The following is a 10,481-nucleotide window of genomic DNA, read 5'->3' on the forward strand; positions in this document are numbered from 1 at the left end:
TGGCGATCTTTTCGACTCCATGAGAAGAAAGGGTAACCCAGGTGGTCACTGGTTGCCATCACACTTACCCTGTAGCAGGCCTCTCTGATTACTCTGCTGTGGGTGAGAATGGGGGGTCTCAGAGCTCTAACCAAATAAGGCACTGCCCCCAGCAGTCTCCTAACATTAATGCAACATCTGTGAAATGTAACTGGATAATTGGAAACATTTCTGAGACACAAAGACCTTGGAACACATGTTTCTGCCTCAAGGCTCCATAACAGGTCTGGGAAAGGTTATATGGTAATTCACTTACCTATAACATGTGTAAGAAAGTGAGCAAAGACCACACCTGCATTTTAAGGGTAATACACTAGGGTTTCCAGGGACTGTAAGCACTGAGGTAAGCAGCTGCCCTAAAACAGGCTCAAAATGCCACTTCTTCTCACCCAATCTTGGTTACAGGAGAAATAGTGTCCCTGGTTCGTCCCTTTAACACCCTCATGGGATATCTCCACTTCTGGGCTCCAACCCCTGTGAGAAGAAGAGGGCTAGTGCCATGTGCGTACACATATTGCTCAGAAAATAAATCCCCAAATGCAACTTTGGAGTCCTGATGTACCTGAAACATTGAAGCAGTCTCTCTTCTAGTGAAGTGAAAGTCGCTCAGTTCAGTTCAGTTCAGTCGCTCAGTCGAGTCCGACTCTTTGCGACCCCAAGAATCACAGCACGCCAGGCCTCCCTGTCCATCACCAACTCTCAGAGTTTACCCAAACCCATGTCCATCGAGTCGGTGATGCCATCCAGCCATCTCATCCTCCGTCGTCCCATTCTCCTCCTGCCCCTAATTCTTCCCAGCATTAGGGTCTTTTCCAATGAGTCAACTGTTCGCATGAGGTGGCCAAAGTATTGGAGTTTCAGCTTCAACATCAGTCCTTCCAATGAACACCTAGGACTGATCTCTTTTAAGATGGACTGGTTGGATCTCCTTGCAGTCCAAGGGACTCTCAAGAGTCTTCTCCAACACCACAGTTCAAAAGCATCAATTCTTCAGTGCTCAGCTTTCTTCACTGTCCAACTCTCACATCCATACATGACTACTGGAAAAACCATAGCCTTGACTAGACAGACCTTTGTTGACAAAGTAATGTCTCTGCTTTTAAATATGCTATCAACGTTGGCCATAAGCTCAGTCATGTCCAACTCTTTGCGACCCCACGAACTATACAGTCCTTGGAATTCTCTAGGCCAGAATACTGGAGTGGGCAGCCACTCCCTTCTCCAGGGGATCTTCTCAACCCAGGGATCGAACCCAGGTCTCCTGCATTGCAGGGAATTCTTTACCAGCTGAGCTTCCAGGGAAGCTCAAGAATTCTGGAGTGGGTAGCCTATCCCTTCTCCAGGGCACCTTCCTGAGCCAGGAATCGAACCAGGGTCTCCTGCATTGCAGGCAGATTCTTTACCAGCTGAGCTACCTGGGAAGAGCAGCCTTGTTTTCTTTTCTAGAGCTACTCTTACATTCAGCCAACTCCATAACTGCTGCAATCATGTGTGTGTGCGTGTGTGTGAATATGGAGGGGGAGGCTCCCTCTTTATCTCTCCCTGTTCTCAGATCTTGTCTGTAGAGAATTCTTCTCATACACTGTAGCTGGTGAGAAATTATTTAAACTTCAAGGGATATTATTTACCCTCTATTTTCATCTTAAAAGAACTTATTTATTCAAGTGTTATTTAGTGAAGATTCTTTGAAGAAATCTTCTCTGTGCTTCCTGGGACTCCGAACATCTTCTCTCAGAGAGTCTGTAGAGTAAACCTCTCTCTCCAGTGTCCTTAAGAGATGGTCTCTGCCTTCGGGGGACCATAGAGGACTCTGTGACCACTGTCCCCCATTGACTGTCCCTGTTCAAGGGATACTGCAAGGCAGAGTGGTGAGAGAACAGTCGTACACACACACACACACACACCCCTGCACAGGCACACCCATGCACACAGACGGGATGATTTAAGGCTAATGCAACCTTTGAGTATGTAATCCCACTTCTGAATTCAAAGCATATGGTTAACTTCTGATTTTTAAAAAGTAGCCAATTTGTATGCTTGCTGTGCACAAGAATGGTTTGACTTAACTTGACTTTTTCTGGCTGAAAACTTTTCTCGGTTGCTGCCATCAATGGAAAACAGATTAAGAGACAAATTTCAAATGAACGCTTGAAGCCCTTTCTTGAAAGTAAGAAAACAGAAGGGGACTGCTCTGCCGGGGCTGGTTTTTGCAAGCCTTGCTGTCATCAATACCGGCCTTATTCTATTTCGTCCCCAGGATATATTTAACCAGTACTGAAAATGTGCTGGGCTGTGACAGTGTGATGGTGCCCACCGCATGAACATTTCAGGGTCACATCACTTACTGGAACACAATGATATCTTTCTGTACATAAATTACCTATGAGTCTTTAGATTAAATCCACTACCACCCTCCCTAACCAAATTCCACATCATTATTGAATTCCCATTTCATACACTTAACCTGAAATTTCCATTCAGTCAGTATCACTCACATTACCCACAGCTTCAAAAGACTAGAAACATTTTTACTGTAACTACTTTTTTTTTCAATACTAGGCCAAGGATAAATGTGGTTGCATTGATTTCTCACAAATGAACCTCAAACCCCTGATTTAAAAGGAGAACAACACGGTTCACAATCATTTTCAATCTGAGGTAAGTGTAATTGGCTTTAAAGAGACATTGCCAACTCATTTGCAAAAAACTTTTGAGCTGGTTCTTGTTTGCAATATCCTAGAATAAGCTTGACCATGAAATAACCTCTCCTTCACTGGTTTCATCTATTTCCCCTCCTGGTAGTTTCTCTAGGAAAGTGAAAGCCATTGTTTCCCCAGTTGGCTTTCCTTGTGAGACCCCTGTCAGGTTGGGCCGGGATTCAAGTGGTCCAGTCCGAACTCCAGATTCAGACAGTGATGTTCACTTGTAGGTTCTGAGGGTGTTACAGCAAATCTCTGTTCCCAAGAGCCTTTAGTTTAGAGAATGTGTCAAATATTGGTCAAATATAACCAGCATTGATCCACAAGAAGATTACTTGCCTTAATCTTATCCACAGTCCTTGTCCTCACTGGGCACTTTCTGTTTGCCTCTCAGATCCACTTCCCAAACCTGCGCTTGGAGCCCTGGGAGACTGAGCTCCTTGCATGCATGACAGGCTCTCTAGTCACCTGGCTTCTGCTTGGCTTCTGCCATATGAGACACTGCCATGAGATCAGAATGAGGAAGGAGAGGACCACCAGGGCAAGTGTGTTTTCCTGGCCGCATCATGGCTGGGTCATCATCAGGGTTGTTTGAGTTTTTTCTTTTCTTTCCTGTTTTTTGTTTACTGAAGGCTGCAGCTTCTGTCTGCCAAATCTCATTCACAACTACTGCTACTAACTAAGCACCACACTATCTCTGAAAAAAAGTGAAAGTGTGAGTTGTTCAGTTGTGTCCAATTCTTTGTGACCCAATGGACTGTAGCCTGCCAGGTTCCTCTGTCCTTAATTCTCCAAGAATACTGGAGTGAGTAGCCATTCTCTTCTCCAGGGGATCTTCCTGACCCAGGGACCGGGTCTCCTGCATTGTAGGCAGATTCTTTATCCTCTGAGCCACCAGGGGGCTTCCCACCACTATCTTTAGGTTTTGTTAACTTGTCCCTCTCTTTGTCCCTCAGAACTAGAGGTAGTATTATCATCAGAGGGCTTGTTAATGTTTTGTTTTTCCTTAATCCCACCAATGTCTTTATAAAACTCACTTTAATAGCTTCTTTGAATGAGCTCTGATTTTGACTAGAACAAAAACTGGTAAGTTACCGTAACCAAAAGCACATTCCTTCATCTCTCCCTTCCCAGAATATAGAACTGAAGACTACACTGCTCACTGAAAACTGTGTTCATGAGTCCCTTACAGAACCTCATAGGAACCCAGGCATGTGTAAGGTAAGAAAAAGGTGAGGCCGACTCAGTGGTATTTTACGTAACCTACCCAAGGACCCCCAGGCTAGCTGCTACACTTCCTTTAACACTATTGTCAAATTTTCTTTTAGCCTTGCTCACCGGAAATAAAGTTTACTTGTCTGTCTGTGTTAAGCATTCTTCTAAGGAAATGAAAAGATCACTTATTAATTTTTAAGAGGTGCATACATTGAATTTGAAGTTACCAGTTTGAACAAGTATAGCTGCTCTGAGTTATATAAACAGATATATGAAGGAAAGATTAAACCCCTTAAGTTTCTGCTGTGAAAGAGGATTGAGCCAAGACAGACCAGTTTAGATGCAGGTTGCTTCAATGTGATCTGAGATGGAAGAAAAGTGGAAGCAAGGGACTCAAAATTGATATTGATATTTTGGAATCAGATCATCTGGGTTTAGGTCCCACCCTTAATAGCTGTGCTATTTTGAGCAAATTCATTTTAGAGAGAAGAGATTGGGAGGTAGGTTTCTATAATACAGTGCTGCTGTCCAGTATTCTGCCAGAAACTGCTGCTGCTGCTGCTGCTGCTAAGTCGCTTCAGTCGTGTCCGACTCTGTGCGACCCCATAGACGGCAGCCCATCAGGCTCCGACGTCCTTGGGATTCTCCAGGCAAGAATACTGGAGTGGATTGCCATTTCCTTCTCCAGTGCATGAAAGGGAAAAGTGAAAGTGAAGTCGCTCAGCCGTGCCCGACTCTTAGTGACCCCATGGACTGTAGCCTACTAGGCTCCTCCGTCCATGGGATTTTCCAGGCAAGAGTACTGGAATGGGGTGCCATTGCCTTCTCCGCTGCCAGAAACTGGCTTCCCTTTATTCAAACATATAAGAGCTTAATCATTAGGTTCCCTAATCATAGCTACTAAGATATAGGTTTTGATTCTTATAATTGAAAATATTTAAATTAATCATTTAACTAAAATATTAACAAAATAAAATTTTATTTATTTTTCTAGATTCAGTTCAGTTCAGTTGCTCAGTCATGTCCAACTTTTTGCAACCCCATGGACCGCAGCATGCCAGGCTTCCCTGTCCATCACCAACTCCCAGAGCTGACACAAATTCATGTCCATCGAGTCAGTGATGCCATCCAACCATCTCATCTTCTGTCATCCTCTTCTCCTGCCTTCAATCTTTCCCAACATCAGGGTCTTTTCCAATGAGTCAGTTCTTCACATCAGGTGGCCAAAGGATTGGAGTTTCAGCTTCAACATCAGTCCTCCCAGTGAACATTCAGGACTGATTTCCTTTAGGATGGACTGGTTGGACCTCCTTGCAGTCCAAGGGACTCTCAAGAGTCTTCTCTAACACCACAGTTCAAAAGCATCTATTCTTCGGCGCTCAGCTTTCTTTATAGTACAACTCTCACATCCATACACGACTACTGGAAAAACCATAGCCTTGACTAGACAGACCTTTGTTGGCAAAGTACGGTCTCTGCTTTTTAATATGCTGTCTAGGCTGGTCATAGCTTTTCTTCCAAGGAGCAAGTGTCTTTTTATTTCATGGCTGCAGTCACCATCTGCAGTGATTTTGGAGCCTCCAAAAATAAAGTCTGTCACTGTTTCTACTGTTCCTCTATATATTTGCCATGAAGTGATGGGACCAAATGCCATGATCTTATTTTTTTGAATGTTGAGTTTTAAGCCAACTTTTTCACTCTCCTCTTGCACTTTCATCAAGAGGGTCTTCAGTTGCTCTTCACTTTTTGCCATAAGGGTGGTGTCATCAGCGTATCTGAGATTATCGATATTTCTCCTGGCAATAGATTAAATTTTCTAAATCAGCTAAATTCTAAGTCCCTAAATTATTTCTTAAACGGACAGAGGTCACCTCTAAATTACAAGTCCCAAACCCACTTGACCATAATGCCAAACATAAATTCATAAATTCAGCATTTCTTTTTTTAAACATATCTGTGTATAGCAGAAACTAATAATGTTGTAAAGTAATTATACTTCAATAATAAAAAACAGTAAATAAATTAAAAACAAACACATCTAAACCTCAATCTCCCCATATTGATATTTAATCTGACATTTCCTCTTCACCAGATCAAATGTTTTCTAGTCTTCAGATTTCTGGTGTTTGTGCTTCTTACACAAGTACCTTGACAGGGACTTACACAAATACATTAAATCCTTCTTGCTACTCCTTTCCCTCACTGTTTTGAAAATACAGATCCCCAAACTTTTTACCTTTGATTTCTTCAGCACTTCCACATCCCACTCTGACAAAATTCTGAATGTTTCAATATTCTTTGTAATAACCTATCTCAGGTCTTTTGTTTCTTCCATTAATGAAAGTAAAACCTGGGGACCCTTGGGGGACTCTGGTGAACTGTCACTGCCTACTGGCCCTCTCCTAGGAATAACTTACATACCTCACAAAAGTTTCCAGGACATGAAGTCCCTTCTTTGATTCTGGTTCAATACCCACTGAATCAAGATTTGTAGATTGCATAGCAGAAAACTAGTGTGACTCACAGAGACAGCACTGGAAAAGCTAATTTTACTTGTATTTATTATTGACAAATAAGCAAAGTAGATCTACTGCGTTTAGCCAGTTGTTTAATTCAGGTACATTTCATCATAAAAAATAAATGAATAAACGTAAATAGATGTGTGAGTGGCCAGTTCAAAAATATCTCTTGACATTTATTTCTCAAGTAAATAGAGTGTTTGCCACTTACTGCATAAGAAAAATGTAGTGTGGACAGAGAAATGCTTCCACTTGCAGGAAAAGCATGTCACAAATCAAGAATGGTCATTCTACGGGCACAAGCTTACCTCCTGAGCACTTGTGACTGTGGCTTGGGTTTTCTGATATTGCTGCTAATTTAATGCAAATGAGACCAAATCCATTATCCACAATAAGCTAAATGGTAACTTCCATCTGCTTTTACTCTAATTCCTTCTGCCTCTGAGGTTCTTAAAAAACGGTGTAGATTGAAGTGAAGCAATATTCACTAGTACTGATAGAAACTGATGGCTTATTACCCTTGTTTTTTCCCAACTGATTCCAATCATGTCTATACTCTGTTTAATATCAATAAAGAGGACTTACAGAAAAAGAAAAATATTCTTTAATCTTTTACTAAAGAAAAAAAAAAAAACCCTAGACAAGAACCTCATTGTCTTGTAAATCTGTAAATAAAATTACCTCTCAACTGTTCCAAAATTCCTGAATTCAGATTCTTTAGACCCAGTTTTCATAAACATTTTCAACACAGTGCCTGAGCGTCAGAATCCAGCTCCCAGTGTCTGGTTGTTGAAGCCCTCCGTGATCAGGACTCATCCAAGTGTCACAAAAGAGTCAGACGCGACTTACTGACTAAATAATTGCTTATTCAAACTTATTTTCCATCACATTCAGCCATTCATTTGTCAGCCAATGTTTTAAACGCCCTCTTCTCACTCCTCTAAAACCATATCCCTGTGTCTTTGCCTGCATTTGATTGTTCCTCGTCCCTACAGGCCCTCCCTTTCTTCCTTCTCCTAATTCAATCCCTTTGGTCTTCAAAGACCAGGCTTCATTTTCCCATTCACACCTGTAGCGTTCATTCTTCCCATACTTGCTTGTACTCCTTGGTTTCATATGACAGCCTCATGTGATTTAACACTTAGCTTAGCACCCTGATATTGTTCTGGAATTAATGTACATGTGCTAGCCTTGTCTCCTCAAGTAGACTATAATCAGGGAGTGTGAGGAAGGTTATTTACTTATATACATATCTATGAGTGAGACTAAATTTGTTTTAACATATGTTCTGCATGAAAATAACCCTGGCCTTTTCAAAAGATGCTAAGTGCTTAAATCATTCACCTAGTGTCAAACCTAAAGATCGATAAGACTGAAGTCATCCGGATGCTGGTCCGCACAGACAAAAGATACTTTGACATGATCTCAGAATTTTGGATCAGGGAGGGTGATCACATTTAAGAGCAAGAAACTCAGAGCAAGAGAGGTTGTTCTAGGAAGAGAAATCTTCACTTTAGACAGCAGTTTGATCTAGGAAGTTTTTTTTCAGCTTCTTTCAGAAAGAGACAATTGACTGAACCCCAAGAAATAAGCAAAACAAAAGGATGGAAGGTATTTGAACTCTAAGCATATTAATTTGTAATTTCACTGAGATTTTAATCATTTAGAACAGAATGTATATATTTTTTTAAAGATGATGTAACAGTCAGTGGCAGAGATAACATTAGGTCAAAGTTAGAACATACTTTACAAACAGACAGCATTTAATAGGTCCAGTTTGAATTGTATGTGTGTGTTGAAATGAAGGATCTGGGGATGAAAACCCAGCACTGGAAAAAGAGAGGCGATGAAGGCAGAGAGGGTCCCAGAAAGTATAATGACAGGTGAGAGGCAGACAGATATGCTGGGAAGCAGCTTGAGGAAGGTTTGACAAGCACATACCAGTTATCTGATGCTGGGAAAGATTGAAGGCAAGAGGAGAAGGGGAGGACAGAGGATGAGATGGTTGGATAGCATCACCCACTCAACGGACATGAGTTTGAGCAAACTCTAGGAAATAGTGAAGGACAGAGAAGCTTGGCATGCTGCAGTCCACAGGGTCACAAATAGTCAGGCACAACTTAACAACCGAACAATAACAACAACCGGGTACCTACTTAAAGGAGCGGCATGAAGAAGCAAGACAGAGTATCTCAAGAATTTGGAAGGAGGAAGCAGGTGGCAAGTTCCAGGGAAATTTGGTTGTAACAATCAAGGCAAGTGTCTGCTTACTCTTTTCTGAAACATGAAGTGGGGTTTAGTGCAGGAACTGGAGAAATGATGGCCAATCATGGGATAAGAGTGCTTATGATGTCAGACCAGGAGGAGCTGAAAGGATGGAGAGACAATTAATCTGACCACTTATTCTGATTTGCCTTTATGTATCATAATACATGAAATTAAAAGACGTTTGCTCCTTGGAAGAAAAGCTATGGCCAGCCTAGACAACATATTAAAAAGCAAAGACATTACTTCGCCAACAAAAATCCATCTAGTCTAAGTTATGGTTTTTCCAGTAGTCATGTATGGATGTGAGAGCTGGACTATAAAGAAAGCTGAACACCAAAGAATTGATGCTTTTGAACTGTGGTGTTGGAGAAGACTCTTGAGAGTCCCTTGGACTGCAAGGAGATCCAACCAGTTTATCCTAAAGGAAATCAGTCCTAAATATTCATTGGAAGGACTGATGCTGAAGCTGAAAGTCCAATTCTTTGGCCACCTGATGTGAAGAACTGACTCATTGGAAAACTCCCTGATGCTGGGAAAGATTGAAGTCAGGAGGAGAAGGGGACGACAGAGGATGAGATGGTTGGATGGCATTACCGACTCGATGGACATGAGTTTGAGTCAACTCCACGAGTTGGTGATGGACAGGGAGGCCTGGCGTGCTGCAGTCCATGGGGTCACACAAAGTTGGACATGATGGAGTGACTGAACTGATGATGATGGTGATCATAATGCTTGTTGCATTTAAGGGAAACTAAATAAATTATTTTATGTTCATTTTAAGACTATTTTTTTCTTACTATATGTCACCTTCCCTTGGTATTTCCTGAGGGTTCTTATTTATTCAATGCCAGAGCACTTGTCTTCCCTTTGGGGCTCTATTCTCCTTTTTAGAAATAGCATCAGTTACCCTGGAGGTGGTAGATGGGGAAAGGGCAGCATTCAGAAGAAAACCTTTGATGCCCTGACAGGATTGGGTTCACCTCTTCATGTTCTGGCAAACTTACAGGGGCTTTTAAAAAATGCTGTTTCTTGTTTTTTTAAATAAAAAGATTAACTTTTAATTTTTTAAATAGATTTTTTAACAGTTAAAAACCGTTCAGTTTTACTAATATTGATTCATTTCACACATAGTCAAAATAAAATCTTTTACAATTCATTGTGTGTTCCTTGATTAAAATATGGATTACAAGCTTTCAGAAACATTTTTTGTTTATATGACATAATGACCAATGTGATTTCTATGATTTACAAAATGGAGACTAATTGTTTAGTAAATGTGTGTGTGTTTGTGTGTTCAGTCACTTCAGCTGTGTCCGACTCTTTGCCACCCTATGTACTGTACCCCAAGCTCGTCTGTCCATAGGATTCTCCAGGCAAGAATACTGGACTGGGTTGCCATGCCGTCCTCCAGGGGATCTTCCCAACCCAGGGATCGAACTCATGTCTGCCTATGTCTTCTGCATTGCAGATTCTTTACCCACTGAGCCACTTGGGATGTGCATTAATTACAAGACTTTCTAAAATGATTTTCAAATATTTTTCTTGGGTATCTCAGAAGATGTCTTTTTTTTTTTTCAGCCATGTCAAGTAATATTTATGACTTCTCTCGTTGATATTATAAAGATACATCAAGATTTTAGGGTACTGTCAGTTTTATCCTTAAAAATCAAAAATCAAATGATAATTTTGAACAAATCTTGTCTTACTTTAAAGCAAAAAAAGCTGTTTCTGAAAGCAGCCC

This window comes from Giraffa tippelskirchi, chromosome 9 (assembly GCF_054371585.1).
Source record: "Giraffa tippelskirchi isolate mGirTip1 chromosome 9, T2T-mGirTip1v1.2.pri, whole genome shotgun sequence".
Taxonomy (NCBI): Eukaryota; Metazoa; Chordata; class Mammalia; order Artiodactyla; family Giraffidae; genus Giraffa; species Giraffa tippelskirchi.